Below are 21,473 nucleotides of genomic sequence, written 5' to 3' on the forward strand. Positions count from 1 at the left end.
CCGTGTTCTCTCCCTTGCTCAAACAGTGCAAATTTGCCTTCGCCTTGTGCTTCCTCTTAAAAAAAAAAAAACTTAAGCAACTTAGTGTTTTCCTCTTTAAAGAAAGGCTGAGAAACACTAAAAGTACTAATATTGAAGAATAAATATCGTGAGGTGAAATTCTTTTTGTGGATTTTGTAGGAAGAGCCAAGGCAGACCTGCTCAAAGGACTGGCTGTCTCTCTAGGCTGGGATCAAAGGGCAGGTGACCTAGATTCCAGACTGATGTTTGCAGCATAATGTGTTTGCAACTCTGCCTCCAAATTCCAAAGAAGGTCACAGTAAAATGAGTGGGGTTGATGATGACTCCATTTTCTTAACTTAAAAGGCTTAGAAAAGTAATGTGCCACTCATTTTCAAAGTTAATGAAAATCTTGTTTTTATTTTGACTTTGTACAAATATATCTTATAACCCAGCTACACAAAATGGGGGCTATGAACTTTCTGGGATGATGGTGATGATCTCTATTTTGATAGGGTTGTGGATTACCCAGGCGCGTGCATTTCTTAGAATTCATAGAACCAAGCACTTAAGACCTGTGTGTTTCCCCTATAGATATTGGACCACAATTTTTTAAAAGAAAAAAATAAAAGATAACACATGGGTATTGGGAAAAAAAAAACAAGCAGTACTGAATCAGATAAGGGAAAAGATTCATAATTAAAAAATGACATAGACAATTATCAGGCAATGTGGTCCATGGCCAGCAGCATCCTTCGGCATGACCTGGGATCTTGTTTATAAGTGAAGACCCTCTGGCCTTACCAGAGAACTGCTGACTCAGGACCCATGGTTTAGCAAGGTGCCTTGTGTAATGTGTCTGCACGTTAAAGCTTGAGAAGCCTTGCCTTAGAAAAACTGGGTGGGGCACAGGTATCTTCTCCACTCTGAGGTCCCTTTTACCAGCTGTGCTGCCTTGTTTACCTGTTACTTTGGTTTAAAGTTAGCCATTTCCTCACCTTCCCACACTTTGCAGAATCTCCCTTTCCTTTTCTCCCTCACAGCCTTCGGTGCCTGTGCCTGGCATTGGAGGCTGTCACTTGGGCCCAATTTTGTTCACAGCCATACAGTGACTGGCTGAAATGAACCTGGTGGAAACCACTTAACTTCCGTGCACTTCTGTTTACGCTTCTTTCCAAAAGACATAATGGCACTGGACTACCCAGAGCTTAAATTAATTAATGTTTATAGAACACTTCAAGCCTTGGGGATTAAAGCCTCTTGGAAAGTGTGTGTAATTATTATTATGGCTAATGAAGCTGGCCGCTAACCCCTACCCCTCACTGGGGGGTGAGGAGCTGCCCTTAGTAACAAAATCCAGAGAAGGTAGAAATTTAACTCAAAGGTCATTTTCCTTCTTTGGTTACTCTATCGATATTTTCAGGATCTTTTTCTTTCTTTCTCTCTCTCTCTCTGTCTTTCAACTACCAACTGCATGGCACATAGATAAATTAAGTCAAGTGGGTTTATGGTAAAATAAGCAAACCATGTTCTAAATGCAGTGCTCTTCCTCAGTCTCCTACACTGCACCCCTATTGTTCCCTTGTCTGGGAAGGGAGATCTGAAAAGCCTCAGAGAGAGAGAGAAGCTTTTACTAGAAAGTGACTTAGAGTTTATAGCGATGGTTCTCATAATGCTGAAGTTTATTATTTAGTCTTGGGGTTGACCAACTTCCAGGAACGTAAAAGTTAGTGCTAACTGCAGTACGAAGATATTCTCAATAGGTCTCTGCTCTAAGAACATTACATTCTAAAGGAACAGACGCCTCTCCAAGTGGCAAATGCACAACTGACAGCGTTCCAAGGGAGACTCATCTGCTGCACAAATGACACTCAGCATTGACAATCTTAAATTACTCTCTATTCATTTCTATGGTTTCAGTCTCAGGTTGTCTCTGTTAGCTTGATTTCAGGGATCCTGAGGGAAGAAAATGCAAAAAGTCAAGGAAGGTATCCCAGTGCCTTTTGGGACCTTATATGAAAACAATCAATTATTTGAGTTCTGGGACATTAACTCACATTTATACGTACTAAGAGAAACTTGCTACTTTATCTGTTTGGAATCATTTTGAAGACAGAAACTTTAGATGGAAAAGATCTTTTGGGGACGAATTCACACTTTTGTTAACTGGATTTTATCATGCCTAGATAAATCTTCCCAAGGAAGAATTCCTGAATCAGGCCTCAGGACTGCTCTGTGCAGGAAGAGTGAAGTCAACACCTTTGGTTGAAGGAGTTCATCTACAGCACGGACCATGCTTGGAGGAGGAAGAATCAGTGAACTTGAAGTGTAAGCAATGTCTTTTGGCCACTATCTTGGCAGCTTCTTCAGGACAGACTCACACCTTCACTTCCTCTGTATTCCCTAGAAAGGTTGAAGGCCCTGATTGGGGTGAGGGGGCGGATAAGCGCCTGGGTGGTTCAGTCAGTTAAGTGCGGGACTCTAAGTTTCAGCGCAGGTCATGTTCTCATGGTTGGTGAGTTTAAGCCTCTCATCGGGCTCAGTGCTGACAGTGCGGAGCCTGCTTGGGATTCTCTTTCTCCCTGTCTCTCTGCCTCTCCCCTGCTCATGATCTCTCTCTCAAAATAAATAAATAAACTGAAAAAAAAAAAAAGACCCTGACTGGGGGATAGTGAACAACTGTTCACTGAAAACCTGAGTCAGAGTCCTACAGGCAAATACAGCAAGTTAGTTATGAACATAAATATCAAGTTCACCGAGAGGGCAAGGGTCAATTAAGAGGCATTCCTGAGAATCAACTTTGCCCTGCAACATGAAAAGTTGTTCCTGCCCTCAAGGGGCTTGTGAGATACCTACAGAGACAAGATAAACAGATGAATGTCTGTCTCTTCCCCTAGAAGAGTTTTATGAGGGCAGGAGCCAGGCCTGTTTTACTTACTCTTTGGGTCTTGGTGCTTAGCAGAAGCGCAGTATGTGTTCTTCAAATACGGGGAGGGAGAGGGGTGCCTGGGTGGCTCAGTTGGTTAAGCATCTGACTTTGGCTCAGGTCATGATCTCACAGTTCCTGAGTGTGCATCTGGTAGACGTGTGAGTTTGAATCTCATAGTTTGTGAGTTTGAGTCCCACATAGGGCTCTATGCTGAAAGCTCAGAGCCTGGAGCCTGCTTCAGATTCTGTGTCTCCCTCTCTCTCTGCCCCTCCCCTGCTCATGCTCTGTCTCTGTCTCTCTCTCTCTCTCTCTCTCTAAATAAATAAATAAATAAATAAACATTAAAAATATTTAAATGCAAGGAGGGAAAAGAAGGAAGGAAGGAAAGAAGGATGGAAGGAAGGAAAGAAGGATGAAAGGAAGGAAAGGAGTGAAATAAACTATGCATGTTGTTGTTATTCAAATAGAAGTCAATTACTATGCTCAGTCTTCAGGAAGTAGGGAGGCAGTGAACCAGGATCCAATGGCAATAAGGGTTTGGAGAAACAAGTGGGAAAAGGAAGACATTCCAGTGGAGGGGAATAACAAGAACAAGGATGAAAATGAGCAAGTATGTTTGTGGGATGAGCTGGGAATTAAAGGTTAAAAAAAAAAAAAAAGATGAACAGAGAGAATGAGATCAACTTACAGGCATTTAGGTATGAGGTAGGAAGGCAGTGTTGCCCTTTATCAGGTCTTGTCCTCAGAATAATGAAAATTTATTAAAACTGAAAAATTTACTTAATAACCCAGACATTTCCAAATAACTGAACATTTGTGATATCCAGAAAAGAATGTCGAAATATTAATGAAACTGAAATTTTCTAGGCTTTTGACAAAGACCAGTAGAGAGCCCAGAAAGGCTTTGCTATTTATATATTCATGCTGCATGATAAGTTTTTTAAAAAATTTTGTTTTAATGTTTCTTTACTTTTGAGAGACAGACAGAGCACGAGCAGGGTAGGGGCAGAGAGAGAGGAGACACAGAATCCAAAGCAGGCTCCAGGCTCCAAGCTGTCAGAGTCCCATGTGGGGCTCGAACCAGAACTGTGAAATCATGACCTGAGCCGCAATCAGATGGGACAGATGCTTAATCAACTGGGTCACCCAGGCGCCCCTACTGGATGATACGTTTTGAAATTTTTTGAAATAAGTTGTGTCTGAGGAAAGGCATAATTATAATAGTATATGCATAAAAATCAAAGTCTTTTTTTCATGGAAACTAAATTATTTTTGCAGTGGGCATATCTAAAATCAGGAAACAAGAACAGAAAGGGGTTAAAAATTTGTTTAAAACTTTTCTAAGTCATTGACCAGGATACACAACTTGAACCCTAGGTTCTCTGGAAGTGAGTTGAAATGTTCTTTGAACATAGAATTCTATATTATAAAATAATAAGGGGGGGGGTGGAGTACAACTTTTCACATAACTTAGAGAGCACTCTGATCGCTGAAGCCCAGTCTCCTGATGTTCTGTACAGGACTGAGCCAATTCAGTGAGCAAAGTGTAAGTAGGTTTTGACTTGGTCTGGACAAAGTTCTTTGAGTGTTCAGACAGGCAAATCTAAGAATAATAGTAGTGAGTGAAGTGTGATCTTTCCCATTCATCTTAATGGGGTTGTCAACTATGAAGTTTAATTATATCACTGTTAGCCATTTGACAGCAGTTATGAGACTCAGAGGCCAGCAATTAGTGGTGACTTCTAGCCCAACGAAGTACCTCCAGTTTCTTGATTGTTGTAATGATTGTTCGCTAAGCAGAAGGTCAGTTACAGTCTTTTTGATCCCAGTCAATCGCCTTAGTGACTGAGTCATTGGCTGCCTAGTAATTGGCAAATCCTCTGGTCAGTTAGATCTGTCTTAGGTGTGATGGTCATTCTTCCCAGATGAACCAAATAGTCTTTCATTTCTGACTGTGATTTCATAAAGAAAACCACAAAATAGGATTAAGAAATGGCCAGTGAGCAAGTTCTGTTTCTTTTGTGTGACTGCCCCTTTTCTCCCTCTGGGGGGATCTAGTCCAGCTCACTAACCTGGTAAATACTCAGTGAGGTTGAGTTGCAATTGACAGGCAGAGCCCTCAGGGAAACAAAGCTCATGGACCAGTTTTTCCTTTATTCTTCCACTTATTCATTTCATAAAGTGTGTTTTCAGCTCTGCTATGTGTCAGAAACTGGTTTCAAGTAAGTTTGGTTGACAAGTGAACTTACAGTATACAAGTGAGCAATTTAGAATTTACTTGTGTAATTCCAGTACTCTAGTAACTAGTTTAGAATTTACTTATGTAAGAGAGATAAAGTGCTATGATGACAAGAAAGCAGTTGCTGAGGGTGGTATGGGCATTGACTCAGATCATCACTGAACAGGAGAAATACCACGCAAGTCAAAATAGGAGCCACATACGTCATTATAAATTTTCCTGTAGTCACATTAAGAAAAGTCTTAAAAAAGGCATAATTAATTTTAGTAATATATATTTTAACTTGATATATCCAAAATAAAACTTCAACATGTAATGAGTACAAAAATTATTATTTTTAAATGTTTATTTATTTATTTTGAGAGAGAGAGTGTGCACAAGCAGGTGGGGAAGGGGCTGGAAGAGAGGGAGAGACAATCCCAAGCTCAGAGCCCCACTCGAGCTGGATCCCACCAAGCTATGAGATCATCACCTCAGCTGAAATCAAGAGTCAGATGCTTAACCAACTGAGCCCCGCAGGCACCTCATCAATATGAAAATTATTAACGAGATGTTTTACATTCTTTTTTCTTACTAAGTCTTTAAAATCTAGTGTATATTTTACATATATAGTACCTCTGAAGTATTCAACATCCACATATGGCCAGTGGCTACTATATTGGACAGCGCAGTACAGTTTTGAACAGTGGATGAAGAAGGACTTTCCATCACCCAAATAGTGAAAAAGAGCAGCCATGTAGAGATATGTATTCTAGGCAGAGGGATCATGAAGTACAAAGGCACTGAGGCAGGGTTAATTTTTTTTTAATGTTTATTTATTTTTGAAAGAGAGAGAGAGCATGAGCGGGGGAGGAGCAGAGAGAGAGAGGGAGACACAGAATCTGAAGCAGGCTCTAGATTCCGAGCTGTCAGCACAGAGCTTGATGTGGGGCTCGAACTCATGAACCATGAGATCATGACCTGAGCCGAGGTCAGACGCTCAACTGACTGAGCCACCCAGGTGCCCCAAGGCAGGGCTAAGTTTTTAACGAAGTTTGATTTCAATTATAAAATTAGAAAACAAATATAACTTGACATTCAATTTATAATACTTGTATGCAGCTCTGCTAAATGGCAAAACCAAATTATCCTCTCAAAATGCTCACGTAACACAACAGGCCATCATTCCCTAGGAGCTTAAATGAAATGACCTGTTCGGCTCAATTGAATAGCTTGATTATAATAGAAATGAACTCTGTGTAAAACAAAACTTTTTAAATAATGGCTAAGTGAATGCATCTTGAACATATTTTTTTTCTTTTGTCTTCAAACATGTAAATTCATCACAGTCTAGTGTGTATTTTACTGATAAATATACTAATTGTAGATTCTAGGTTCTAATAGTATTATCTGTCTTCAGGACAGGACTTTGTGAAAAATACATCTGTGGACCATTGCTTGTGTTTTATCTTTCTCTGGAGGCAGGCTGTGTTTGACCCCTCCGTTAGCCTAGCCACATAATGAATTAATTGGAAACAAAGGTATGCTATACATAGAAATGAGAGCTCACAGAGAAATCCCCTAAAAAGAATCATTGAATACATTTTAAAATAAAACGTCTGGAACATGCTCTTCATATCAAGTAAACATTCTTATATTTGTATATGAGTTTGATGTATGTCTGCATTTGGATTCTTCCAAAACTGACCTTAAGAGGAGAATGTGAGTATAAGAAGCTTATTCGAGAGGCAATTCCAAGACACAGGGGTAGGCAGGAGGAATGAGACAGGGAGGGAAGGAAGCCGGTACAAGGTGCATTAAGAAGCCAGTCATCCTGGAGGACAACTGGAGCCTATTCAAGCTATGCCACTCTGGGATTCGTATAGAACATGCTCCAGAATGATCTCACTTCAAGGGTAATAAATTTATTCCCCAACTCCATCTGTCACAGGCGACACTGCTCCAGGGCTGGGGGAAAAATGTTGAATCCCTGAACACTTGTGACCTGACTCCCACAGGGCAGAGCGGGCTCCAGTGCCCAGAGAAGAACTTCAGCAAAGAGATGTGGGTGTTGGCAATTGGAAGGTGGGAAAGGCCAAGTGAATCAGGTGGTCACTGAGAGTAGCTGCTCCATGTGTATAATGGAAATTCATCCAGTTTACCTTTAGCACTTAACAAGTGTATCTTGCATCATCAAGCACTTTACAGTTTTCTAAGGGCCTTCATTTATGTTATTTTACTCAGTCCTCCCAGGGACCCTGAAGGTTGGATTGAGCAGGGTTTATTAGTCATATGTGATAGAGGACAAATTCATGGGGACATATGCTCCCAAATGGTAAGGGAGGAATGCAGGGATTTGGTTTTTGTGGAAATTATGGTTGCCTCCCCTGTCCCCTCAATCATTGTCTGTCCCCACTGCACAACTATGCACCTCGCACTTTGCATGGGATTGACCCCACCCCCACCTATAGGGATGGGCCTTGATTGGTCAATCGGATCATTGTATTCTTATTAACATAATGTGATTGGTTCAGTTCATTCAGAGCAGAGCGAAGGACCGTAGCAAACTAAATGACCGGGATAAGAGAAAGATATATTTTTACCTCTTTTTTGATTTTACGCGTGGATGAGACATCTGTAGCCCTGTAGTTGTTGGCAGCCATCATGTGAGCGTGAGGCAATCCAGCCTTGCGAAGCCAATGTCACGGATGGCAGAAAAGAGATTGAAATGCACGCACACAAAGCAAAAAACAAAAACAGGACCCTTGGAGACATTATTGACCCACTGGATAAAACCCTGCTGAAGCTGAGAAACTCCTTATATGGTTTATGAAAACCATCTGGGGTAGGATTTTCAAACACTTGCAGTTGAGAACGTTTCACCTGATTCCAGACTTGGTGCTCTACACCAAATGCCTCATGTCCTCCTCAAATGAAATAACTTGAAGCTCCTATATTGAAAATCTAGAGGAATTTTACATATCATTTGCATGAGATGTTCACATAAATTCTCTCTTTTCATTTGAAGTCTGTGTCATAATCCGTGGAAGCATAAATACAGTCCCCGTTATAGCCTGAAGACCAGCTCTATGTTAGCAATGGAAGAGCAGAAGTGTTAAATAGATGATGAAGACGAAATTGTTTCAGTTTTAAGTGAATTTGTGGCTAACATAGAGAATATACTATAAATTCTTTTTTTTTTTTTTGAGAAATCATAAGTTCAGACAATAAAGGAAGAAAAAGTAAAACTAATGATACCTAGAAAACCAGATTTTCTCTTTTGGGGGGATATGTAACTGTAGCCACTATAAGGGGTTTGTCTACCTTTTTCTCCTTGACCCATCTCACTTATATAGATTAGAAAAGTGAAATACTCATGGTCTTAGCCTATCTTGTTGCAGCTACAGATGGTTACGTGATATAGTTCCAGCCAATAAGATGTAAGCAGGTTGTTTTCTGAGGGAATTTCAGGGAAAGCTTTTGTTTTTCTGATAAAGTGGGGCATGTAATACCTACCATGCCCCTTTCCACTTTTCCCTGTCCTAAATGATGCAAAGTCCAGAACTATTGTGGCCATTTGGAGATAACGAGGAGACAGACATAAAGCCGAGGGAGGTGGAGTGAAAAGATAGAAACAATCTAGCTACCTGGTGGCCCTACCAGTGGAACTCATGCCAAAAACAGTTGTCTCTGACTTTTCCTAACTGGTATATGCAACCACCTCAACAAGTTTTTGAATATCTAAGGTTATTTTAGACTTTTGCTTTATGTGTTTTTTTATGTTTCAATTGTTGTGACTTGACTCAGGAGATATTCGTATGTCAAACATGTCAGTGAGTGAGTCTTTTTTTAAACATGTATTTATTTACTTAATAAAAGAAATGCCCACCTGCTCTGGTAAAGCAGCAAGAGCCTCTATTGTGGATTCAGACAGTTTTAGGAGAATATCTGGGTTCTTCCCATTAACCACCTCTTTGATTTTTCATCCACTGGGCAATTTCTCTCCTAATTGGTATATTTAGACCATTCATATTTAAAGTGATTATTAATATAATTAGAATAATATCTCCCATGTTTGTAATTGATTTTTTTTTTCATTGCATTGTTCTTTGCCTCTCTTCCCCAGGCTTTCTTCTTTTTCTGGTTTTAATCAAGCATTATATACGGTTAATTCCATTTTACCTTTTCTCTTGACATATCAGGCATAATTAAGAAAAATTTTAGTGGTTTCCTTGCAGTGTAAAATATACCTTTTTTTAAAAGCTAATGTAAGTCCATCTTCAAATAACATTATAACATTTTACATGAAATCCAGGTTCCTTTTAGCAAAATATTCCTAATTTATCTGTCTTATTCTCTGTGACATCACTGTCTTTTTTCTTACTTATCCATATCTTATATTCACTGCAATATGTTACTCTATTACTTTTTAAGTTATTATTTAAACTAAGAATAATAAGAATATCTTATCTCTACTTATTCCTTCTCTGATACTTTTTTGTTCTTTATGTAGATGCGAGTTTCTGACCTAAATTATTTTTCTTTTGCCCGAAGAGCTTCTTTTAATATCTTTCTTGCAGAGCGGGTCTACTGGTGACGAATAGCCTTGGTTTTGTTTGTCAGAGAAAGTCTTCATTTCTCTTTCAGTTTTTTCTTTTTTTAAGATTTTACTTTTAAGTAATCTCTGCACCCAAAGTGGGGTTCAAACTCACAACCGTGAGATCAAGAGTCACATGGTCCACCTACTGAGCCAACCAGGCACCCCTTTCTTCCAATTTTGAAGGATTATTTCACTGGATATAGAATTCCAAGTTGATGGTTGTTTCTTCAACACTTCAAATATTTCACTTTGTTCTCCTTTTGCTTGTGGTTTCTAACGGCAAGTGCACTGTCATCCTTATCCTTATTCTTCTCTAAGGAAGGTATTATTTCCCTGTGGCTTCTTTCAAGATTTTCTTTTTGTCTTTTTCTGCAGTTTGACTATGATAGGGTTTTTGGTTTTTGTTTGTTTGTTTGTTTTTGTGTTTATCTTTCTAGGGTTCCCTGAGCTTCCGGATCTGTGATGTCTTAGTACCCATCATTAGTTTTGGAAAGGTCTCAACCATTATTACTTCTAATATTTCTTCTACTCTATCATTTCTTTCTTCTTCTGATATTCCCATTACTTGTATGTTACACCTTTCAAAATGGACCTGCAGTTCTTGAATCTTCTGCTCTGGGAAATTTCTGTAGCTTGAGGATAGTTTAAACCTATCTTTAAGGTCACTAATTCTTAACTCAGTCATGTCAAATCTATTGATGAGCCCACCAAAGGCATGCTTCATTTGAATTACAGTATTTTTTTTTAATTTTTAACATCCCCTTTGCATACTTTCTTAGAGTTTTTTTATCTCTCTGCTTATGTTAACCATCTGTTATTGCATGTTGTCTACTTTTTCCATTAGTGCCGTTAATGTATTACTATAGTTATCTTAAATTCCTTGTCTTATAATTCAAATATTAGTGTCATATCAGAATCTGTTCTGAGGATTGCTTTGGTTTTTTTCAAACTATGATTTTTTTTCTTTTGTATTTTGTATGTTGTATTAGGTAATAAGAACTAAGGTAAATAGACCTTGAGTCTGAGGATTTATGTTTGTCCAATTAGGAGTGTGACTTTGTTTAAGGCTTGCTGTAGCTATGCATGCGAGAACTTTAGAAATATTCTAGTGTCGCTGTTTTTGTCTTGACTTTGAACTTCCCTAAGCATTCCTTACCAGAGAAAGTCTGTCAGCATTTTTAGTGATGGTTCATTATTAATATACTGGAGTTCTATTAATATTATGATAAGATGTTGGGGAAAGGGCATACTTTATAGACTTTAAATTAAATCTCAACATTTTAGTCAGTCTTTGGGCTGTGACCTTCACAAGTATTTTGCAATTGATATAGCTATTTTCCCCTCTGCACCCTACTTCCTTCCCTGGCTGCACTATTCCCAATCTATTTCCTTGGAACCCTGTCGCATGTTGACTATGCTCCCCGATCCCTTCCTCATTAGATGAAACAAGAAAGCTAGAGGGGACTGGAGTGGGAGACATGACCCTTTCCCAGGTGAGAGAAGGCTCTGACAACGTTCGCCGCCCCCCCCCCCCCCCAACCTCCTTGGAGAGTATGAGTTTGTTATGGAAATGTTCTGGACATATTTTTATAAGGATTACTTCCATCCTGGCCAGTGACCTCTTCACTGTGAGAAACTGGTGGATTTCCTGGAGATAAACCGCATAAGTTTGATCCCCCCCTTTCCAAGACCAAGGCCCTATGGATTTTCTTACTCTCATGCTAGTCCACACAGCCTCCAGAAATTCATCAGAATTACCTTTGAGTGTCTCTACTACTTTATGGCTCCAACAACTTCTGTTCCAGGTCAGCAGATCATAATGGTCACTTCTGGATGACTCTGCCTCTCCAGATTTCAGAGCGGCTGTTTACACACCTCAGCTCTCTGATGGGCCCACAAAAAGTCATGGATTTTCAGTTTGTTTAGCCATCATGCTGTAAGAATGGGGGTGACACTTTCAAGCTCCTTACATGTCAGAGCTGAACCCGAAGTCCCCTTCCCTCTCCTTTGGATGTCTCTTTCTTTACCTATTAAAATGAGTACATTTATAGCTACCTTCTGATGCTATTGCCATTATTTTATGAGGCAATAATCGGTGAAAAAAGTAATGCAATACCTGTAACAGGTGGTCAATGCAATGTCATTCTATATTTAAATTTTAGATGGAATTCCACTATAAAAAAGCTAAGTAGATTTGAATTCGATACATTTACCTTGCATGAAATCAAGTGGATGTGCTAAAAACAAAAATTAATAGAGAGAAAATAATTTAAACAATGTGAAGAGTTCTGTCAATCCATAGTAAACTTATGTCAACTAACAGAAAGGAGCAGTAAAAAGCTGGGGAGTGAGGGTGAGGAGGAGAAGGAATGAAAACTTCCAGGCAAGAGAAACAATGGATGGGAGATGCTTGGGGTGGGAAGAAGCTAAGAACATTTAAGAAATATGGGAGTGGAACTGAAGGGGGAGAGAGGTGGCGATAAAGCTGGAGGGGAGGTCTAGTGATCATTGCAGAGTGCTTGGACTCTTTTTTAAGATTAGTGGACTAGTTTCTCCAAAACTCAGTTTGTATCATTCACATATTTCATTGTTTCAATTTTTTTAGAGGTTTTATTGTTTTAATGTTTATTTATTTTCAGAGAGACAGAGAGAAATCATGTGCAAGCTGGGGAGGGGTATAGAGGGGGGTGGAGAAAATTCCAAGCAGGCTCTTCATTGCCAACACAAAGGGCGACATGGGGCTCAAACTCTCGAACTGTGAGACCAAGACCTAAGGCAAAATCAAGAGTCAGAGGCTTAACCAACGGAGCCACCCAGGTGTTCCTCATTCACATATCCAATAAGTAGAAAATTGGCAATGGTGCCTTACTGTTGATTTATTTTGTATTTTTTTTTATTGCTATCTGAAGTCAATATTTTATGTATTTATGTGAAATTATTATCTCATGTCTTTTATTTATTTTTAAATTTATTTTTAATTTATTGGTTCTTATTGGTTATTATTACTGTTGAAAAAACTTATTATGTATTATTTTTTAAATCTTTCATATTTGGGGGGAAGTGATCTTCTCCAATCTTTTGTTTTTCTTTCATTTTAGTTCCTACCATCTTAAAATGTATGGCTCTTCCCATCTGTTGGTGTAATAATTTGGTGGCTTATAATGATAAGCATTCATTTCTCACTCATGTGTCTTTGAGTTAGTTGATATTCACCTGATCTAGACTGGGCACAGTTTACAGAGCTGGTGTTTGTTTTTGTTTTTGCAATATGGTCCTTTAAATACATCCTTGTTTGGTTTCTTGGACTAGGTTATAACAATGCCATAGTTGACTGGGCAAGTTTTTGTGACTCTAATGACCACAGAACTCAAGGTCAGACATTTGTAGGTTAAAGAGAAAGAGGTGTCTTTTTGTTTGGGTTCACCCAACAGAAGACCCAGAGATAAGGATCTGGGTGCCAATAACTAGTTTGGGAGATGATTCGAGAAACATAGTGATAGAGTGGGAAAGGGAGATAAGAAAAAAAAACAGCCAATAAAGTGTCCATTGATGAGCAGTTTACCTCTGTGGGCAGCTGGAGCTTTAACCTGTTGAGGACATTGGGGGAAACTGTACAAGACATACCTTTAAATTATCCCCCAAGATGGCAAAGAGGTTGAAGTGCTTACCTCCCAACTCCCATCATTTACTGGGGAGGGTTGCTCCTGGGATATCAACTTCTGCTTTATGTGGACACGTGGCTACTAAGATAGAAAAAACCCTTAGGAAGAGAGATGCCAGTGCTCTGGTAGGAAGTTGTCAGCAGGAAAATGTCCACCAAGCTGCAGGTAACCTCCAGGGTGGGCAGAGAGGACATAGGCAGAGCATCTGCCACAAGAAGGTACTACAATGCAGAGACTAAAATAAACCCAAGAATGTCATGACTCTTTTTATTAAATACTCTGTGAACTCAGCTGGTCTTCAGTAAACACTTGTTATATTTAATTAGACCTTTGGGTTCATTTAGCAGAACGTGAACACCTTGCAGGTAGGGACAGAATGGTTGTCTTCCTTTCCCAACACCTAGTTCAGAGCCTGACATACCATTACTCAATAAATGATGATGTAGGGAGGTAGTTTAGGAGAGTAGAGAGAGTTTGACTTTTGGGGCTGAACAGACTGCATAGACTCTTGTGGTTTGGTGACTTATGCCATTGTATTCCAATGGTCAAGTTACTTGCTTCTCTTATTCCATTTCCTCATCTTCAACACTGAAATAGTGATGCTGAACTCAAATATTATTGTAAGAAGAAAATGAATTAACAGATGTTTAGTGGCTGCTCTGGAATTTCTATATTGGGACAACTTAGAGGAGACAGCAATCTAGACAGAAGAGGAAACAGGGATAGGTATTTTGCAGAAGACTGAGAATATCATCAATCGGGGAAGAAATCCCTCCAAACACCCACTTGATGTTGCTACAATATTTGTTAGATTCTTAGACTAGGGCTTAGCAGGTTACAGACTTTTAACCAAATGTAGATGTTATTATCAGGCTATTCTGCAAGAGATTGTCCTGGTTTGGAAATGTTGTGTTTATATCTTGTGATACATAATTGGAAATGTTTGGAAATGTTGAGTGTTTATATCTTGTGATACATAATTGTTATTGCAGTATAGTGATGTGACTCCTGAAACAGAAGTTTATAGTCCAAGACAGAAGGTACTCTTGAAATCATTCCTTTCTCCTTTGCTTTTTCTTTCTTGTGAGTATCTGAGTCCTTGTGGGTGACTATCAATCCAGGAATCAAAATTCAGAATAGGGTGAGGAACCCAACCCAAAGCCTGGATGAGTGATGAGAAGGTCAGTGTCCCTACCCTCAACATTAAGAATGGCCAATCCTGTCCCCATAGGGTATGAACTCTGTAGCATAGGGAGACTTGATGGATGGTGGTATTGGGGAAATCAACAAATTCATCCTAGAAAACAGGATGGAGTCCAGCTCTGTCAGTATTCTCACCATGTTGGCTGCTAGGCAGGTTTGCAGGGTGTCTTGAAAAACTTGTAGCAGGCTCCTTAAAGTAGATGACCATGGGGAAAAGGTACTAGATGTTAACCCTCAGTGATGAACATTCCATGTCTGTGATCCGGGTTTCACTCTGAATGGAGCTTAAGGCCTCTCGAGAGGCATCTCCACTCTCCACTCTTTTGTCTCTGAATGCAGAGCCATAAACCTATAAACAGCCTTGACTAGTTATCTTTAGGGGCTGGCATCCAGCCAGCAGGGACTTCAAATCACGACAGGAAACAAAAAAGAATTGTTAACCCAAGAGAGTAATGTTCCGAGCTATTTACGTTGGTATTTTTCTTCCAAATTAAGTTTGTTTTATTTTCTAATTGTGGAAGATCACCCCCCCCCCCACCTCATAATCCTTACCCAGAGAAAATGGGGTGTAGTCTTCCAGATCTTTTCTTATGCACTATATAAATACATGTTTTAAATATGTAATTAGTCTTGTAAAAATATTTATACTTCCAATATCAATAGATACATTTTTTTCAGTATTGTTAAACTTTGAATTCATTAAACTTAAGTAAATCTTAAAATAAATAAAAAGTAGTTTAAAAATGAGGCATCAAAATTAAATAAATCTCCTATTTATGGACAGTTATGTTATTTCCAACATTTAGATTTTATAAACAATACTCTGATCCTTGTTGCTAAATCTTTGTGATACCTTTATTTGTTCTTAGCTTTCTTTCATATGTATATATTTTTAATCTCTTAATCTCCTTGGGCTGCATTCCAAAAAGTTTCTTTCTTTGTCTACTTAAACCTTCTTTTGTTTTTTAATGTTCATTTATTTTTGAGAGCAAGAAAGGCAGAATGCAAGGAAGGGAGGGGCAGAGAGAGAGAGAGAGAGAGGCACAGAATCTGAAGCAAGCTCCAGGCTCTGAGCTGTCAGCACAGAGCCCTACATGGGGCCAGAACTCACGCACCTGAACCATGAGATCATGATCTGAATGGAAGTTGGATGATTAACCGACTGAGCCACCCAGGCAACCCTTGTCTGTTCAACCCTTCTATTGAGATTTTATTTTTAATTATCATAATTTAATATTTCTAAAAATTCCATTTTTCAAGTCTGTCCTCTCTTTCTGATATTTTCTATTCATTTTTTTAAAAATTTCTTTAATCATTTAAACATGATTTTTTTGTGGTGTCTACTATCATGGTTTCTGATAACAACTGCTAGTGCTCTTGTTCACAGTGGATTCTTTCCTCATGAGTTTTGTAATTTTGGTTCATGAGCTCATCTTCTGTGGACCTCATTGGGAATCCTGGTGTAAAAATATGCCCCTTCAGAGACATTTTCTGATAGCTTCTGCCAGGCACACAATGGGTATTATCAGCTCAGAACATGTTTTATATTAACTGATAGACAGGAGAACTCTAGTGAAAATCGGAATGCCAAATCCATGTGGTCAGACCCATGATTATGAATTCTCAGACTAGACCAATTTTGTCTCCATCTAGATCCTAGACAGAAGAATGTCATTGTGATCTCTCTCTGCCTTTGGGTGGATTGTTCTAGTTCAACTTCTCATCTGTCAGTGGCCAGAGTCCTTATCTGTGTTCCCCTACATGGGCATTAAAACCCAAGCCTAAGTTGTGAGACCAGAAAAACATCCATAGAACATCCAGAGTTTCAGCTCAGTTGTTATAGCTTAAGATTCCAGGTTCCTCTTCATTTTTTATCCCAAGAGATTTCCCTAACTTTCTTGCAGGGCTCAGCTCTGCATCTAAAAGAGTCTTAACATTTTCTCTAGTGTTTCCACTTTGTAGTGAGACAGTTTTCAGTTATTTAGACTAAAATGTTGCCAAAACTTAAAAGGTCTTAAGTATATCTGCAGTGTAAATTCTCAAAGGAGGAATTTCACGTTTAAGAGACATGTATATTTTTAATGTATCTCATACATTAACATTTCATAGATAATACACAATGTGGAAAGCAGTTTGTCCTCAGAATATCTTATAACTCAAGAGCACAATGATAACCCAGGACAGCTTTGAAATAAATTCTTAGCTCTTTGGTTAATGAAACCTGCCTTCTTATTTCTCTCTCACTTTAAGCATCTTTTTGTTAAAACTCTATTTTTTCAAAAAGTGAAAAAAGCAAATTGCAGAGAGTGAAGCTCACTCTTAGATTTTTATTTCTGGTACGTTTCTTCTTTAACAGAACATCTGCCTCATCATGAACTTTGGAAGTTTAGATCAAAAGGGCCTAAACAGGAATGCTCATGGAATTCTGATGAACAAGAGTTTTCTAAAAATATGTTCCCAAGTTCTTCCCTCTACAAGGTGAGGACCTACTATATGTACATTCAATGTTCACATCACTCGCATATATACATGTCTAAGGCTGGGTGGTGAAAACAGAGGAAGACACTACCTGGGGATGAGGCAGGAATGAATTAGTGCACATGCTGTGATTTTTTAGTGGCTACCTCTCCTAGTCCTTAAACTGTCACTGAAGAGTAGCTTTGAACAAGTTGCAAAACCCTGAAAGGTCATAACCCAGGAAGGGAGAGACTCCAGGAACATGCACCAGCGAAGATGCATATGGATAAACAAGCCATAAAGTGCACCATATTTTCTCTTTTCCAGCATTCACTGAAGAGTTGACCTCATGCTATTACCCTGTGAAAGTGGAATTTTAAAACAGCCAACCCCAAACAAACCTGTACTAATCCCAGGGTGGCCAGCTTTACCCATCACTAATGAAACCCAGGAGGGTCCCGAAGTGAAGTGTGACAATTTGAGAGGCAGAGTGAAGATCACAGAGGTGAGAAGCCTATCACCTCTCTTTTCCCATCCCAAGGAACATACGGGCCAGACATAGCATGTCCGAAGTTCTTGTGGCCTGGACAGAGGTCCCCTGCCTGAGAGGTACAAGGAGATGAATGCCCACCTCTGTCACACCCTCTCCTCTAGCTGGCCCAGCTCAGCCCTTTCAAAGGTGCCTTAGCTGAGGGCATTCAGCTATGACAGCCATTTGCACATGTTATTTCTGAGGAACTAGGTGAATGCACTCACATGGAAGGAGGTGATGAGAATGAGAAATGGTATAAGTGACTGGTCTGATCTCCTGGCTGGCAGGCTGTAGGGTCATGACTCTGTGCTCCCTCACAGGGGTATGGTTAGAGCTTATAAGTTCTCTTCTGTCTGACTGGAGTAAATGGGGTGGTGTTGGAGCAGTGCTGGCAGAGGAGGGCTGGATCTCCAGGAACTAAGATATAAGGGTATTATCTGCCACAATGCTGCTTCTTATTGATCTCTAGATACTCCCTTGGATGGTAGAATCAGGCTCTGCCATACTCCTCAGAATGGATACAAAGAGTCAGAATTAAGTCAGTCATCAGACAGGGATCAGAGGTGGACCTCCTCCATGCCCACTTTTCCTTTCTGACTGGTTGAAATCAAGAGCCTCAACCACACATGAAATGATGATGTCTTGGAGCTTTGTGAAGCCACAGGTGGGAAAATAGCTTGGGTCCTTGAAACACTGTGTGGAGGAGTGTGCTTTACAACCCCAGATATTAATTTTGAATTCTATACAAGCAAAAAAAAAAAAAAGCCCATCACCTTATATTAGGAAAGTTTAATGTACTTTAACTAATAAATTATCATTCTGAGATTTCTTTTCATTGGATTCCTATATAAATTCTGCTTTTTTTCTTTCTGGATGGCATGTCTTCTTTTAGTTTGGATGTATTTATTTTTGAGGATTAATCAAATAATATTAAAAAAAAATTTTTTTTAACGTTTATTTATTTTTGAGACAGAGAGAGACAGAGCATGAATGGGGGAGGGTCAGAGAGAGGGAGACACAGAATCTGAAACAGGCTCCAGGCTCTGAGCTGTCAGCACAGAGCCCGACGCAGGGCTTGAACTCACGGACCGCGAGATCATGACCTGAGCCGAAGTCGGCGGCTTTAACTGACTGAGCCACCCAGGCGCCCCTAATCAAATAATATTTTAAAGAAAGGGTACTGAGGAAATACATTTCTGGACATTTTATGTCAAAACAAAAAGTCCCTATTTTGCCCTTTCTTGATTAGGTAGATTTTTATAGACAAAGGATTTTATATTTAAAACTATTTTTTCCCTCTGAATTCAAAGGCATTGCTTCACTGCCTTTATGCATCTATGCTAATGAGACATTTATGATAGAAAAAGTGTCAGGAGATAACAGCAACCATGCAAACAGCCAGTACATACACGAACAAGAATCATGTGTAAATGAGAATCAAACATTAATGAGAATCCATTTTCTTCTCTATCAGATTGACAAAGATTATAAAAATGGTAATACTCAGCATTGGTACATATTGGAAAATGAATATTTGTCTACACTGCTGATGAGTGTGAAATTGGAACAAAATTTCTGGAGGACACATTTATAATATCCAAAAATAAGATCTATTACTTTTACTTTGTAGGTGAGATTTTTTTTTCCTAACAGGAAACATTCTAGTTCTCTTTTATCTTTGGTGTAGCAAAGTTTCATTGAGCTACATTTGAGTGAAAAGCTATTTTTATTCATCAGCTCAGCACTTACTGGGCCATTTCTACCTTCTGTTTTGTTCTAGCCTCAAGGAAATAGTTCTATGATTTATTTTTTTCCTGCTTTTAATTGTCCTGATTTTTTTTTTTCTTTCTCAAGCTGTCATTAGATGGATATTGGTCCTTCTGTATGGATCTGTTATACCTTTCAAAGTTTCTCTCATGTTTTTTATCCTTTTTTTTTTTTTTTTTGTCTTTTGCTTTATATTACTTTTTTTTAAAGTAACCTCTAGGCCCAGCCTGGGGCTCGAACTCATGACCCTGAGATCAATAGTTGCATGCTCTGCCAACTGAGTCAGATAGGTGCCTCTAACCTTTGCTTTATATTTTTTAGAGATTTTAAAAACTTCTCTTCTTTGCTTTCTATTGGTTTAGTTTCATCAAATATTTAAATATTTTAAATTTTCATGAACTCTAGTTCCTTTTCATATCAACCTGTTCTTGTTTTGTCGATGTGATATCTTCATATAATTAGTTTGACCAACAAGGGTAATAATTAGAATATGTAAAAAGTTCTCTTTTTCATGTTATCTGTTCCTGTCACTGAATGTTTTTCTCTTTTTTCAGGTTGGCTACTCATTTTGGTGTTGTTGATTTTCCTCAAATATCTGGTAATCCCTGATCTTTCATCCTTCCTCACAATTGAGGTCTGTGCTGATTAATTTGAGTAGCTGGCATGTTTCTTCTTTACTTGGCTATTATAAATAACAAATGCACAATACAAAATGTAATTTTAAAGAGTGCTATCTTGTTAGAAATGGGCTCACTTTAATAAAATATTTTATTTTTCTATATAATATGCTGGTAATATTGACTATCGATAGGACTGCTAGATTTATCCATATAGGAAATCTATAACATTTGTTTGATCTCACCTAAAGCTATCTGATTAATAAAATATCTTACAAATATACAGTTTGAAATTTTGTCTAAGAATTTTTTGAGTTAAAAATCTCTTCATATTTAGTTGAAATGTTTTAGGGGAATCAAATTATATTTTTTTAATATCAACACATTATTTTATATGTAAAGGAAAATCCATTTTGTCATAGATGTCTATACTTTGTGTCCATGATGTATTGATGCCTTATGTGGGCATAGATGTATATGTAAAGTGTATGAAATTGGTATGAACACTATTAAAATAGTCACATGACTTAGCTACAATTATTTACAAAATAAACACATTATGGGGAAATCATGTATTGTTGGCAAAAGAGATTATTTTTCTTTTAAAAAAAAAAACCCTCATGGAATGATTGGCTGCATCAGCCTGGTGAAAAATTTTCATTCAGAAGATGCCAAGATCTTTTTCCATGATCTTACATTGCTACCCATTCATTTTTCACACATAAGGCCTTGTTCATACTGGGGCTCACAGTCAAGTTGTAGGCTAGATTGATCTCATCACAGTGAAGCCATTACACTTTTTTTGGTCTTCCTTACACATTTGTTCCATGCATGCTTAAAATCTGGAAAAAACATACTCATGGGCTGGAGAAACAAAGAAGCAGCAATTTCCTTGCCTTATTCCTTGGCCAGTGGTGACGTAGAGAGCATGATGTGGTGATTGGAGCCAGACCTAACTCTGGCCATGGGCATTGCTGCCGACCCCAACCTAATTAAGAAAGATCTTGAATAAACTTGGGTGAGAGCCAAAATCACTAGCCTCTTCAATCAGTATTTTTGATATAAAAATTAGCATCTGGGCTGAGTAAAAGGGAGCCCTGTTTCTTGCCAAAGCAAAAAACAAAACAAAACAAAACAAAACAAAAAACAAAAAAAACCTCTTTTGCTTCTACTCTGACTTCCTGATGTTGGGTATTTTATCAATTTGTATCTGTGATCATTTTCAGAGCAATTGACTTACAATTGTCAAGTTCTGTCTTAAACCCTGTCACAGGCATCAGCCTTTTCCAAATGGGTAAGCTGGACTGACTTGTTTTCTTATTCCTCCTTGAGTTACCCTTCTAATATATAAAGTTTAGCTGAAGTAACTGTAAGAAATTTGACTGGACAAGGAATACGACATTCAAAGGAAAATAACGCAATGCCCCGTTGGAGCTTTGGAAGTCCTCTTTACACATTGGTAACACCCTGAAAACTTCAACAAAATGG

At 38.6% G+C, this 21,473-nt stretch overlaps 1 long non-coding RNA gene across 2 annotated transcripts; it reads left to right on the forward strand.

Annotated features, from left to right (window-relative positions):
• The first annotated feature begins 2,114 nt into the window (after window positions 1–2,114).
• Window positions 2,115–20,210, forward strand: LOC132687922 (uncharacterized). 2 transcript variants are annotated; one of them, XR_009614343.3, is made up of 4 exons: window positions 2,115–2,328; window positions 16,969–17,090; window positions 17,397–17,574; window positions 19,923–20,210. It is a non-coding gene; the product is annotated as an uncharacterized LOC132687922 (long non-coding RNA). The 2 variants fall into 2 exon arrangements; XR_009614340.3 differs by lacking the exon at window positions 19,923–20,210 and adding an exon at window positions 18,071–18,259.
• The last annotated feature ends 1,263 nt before the right edge of the window (window positions 20,211–21,473 follow it).

The sequence above is a fragment of the Panthera onca genome, chromosome A3 (genome assembly GCF_046562875.1).
Source record: "Panthera onca isolate mPanOnc1 chromosome A3, mPanOnc1 haplotype 2, whole genome shotgun sequence".
Taxonomy (NCBI): Eukaryota; Metazoa; Chordata; class Mammalia; order Carnivora; family Felidae; genus Panthera; species Panthera onca.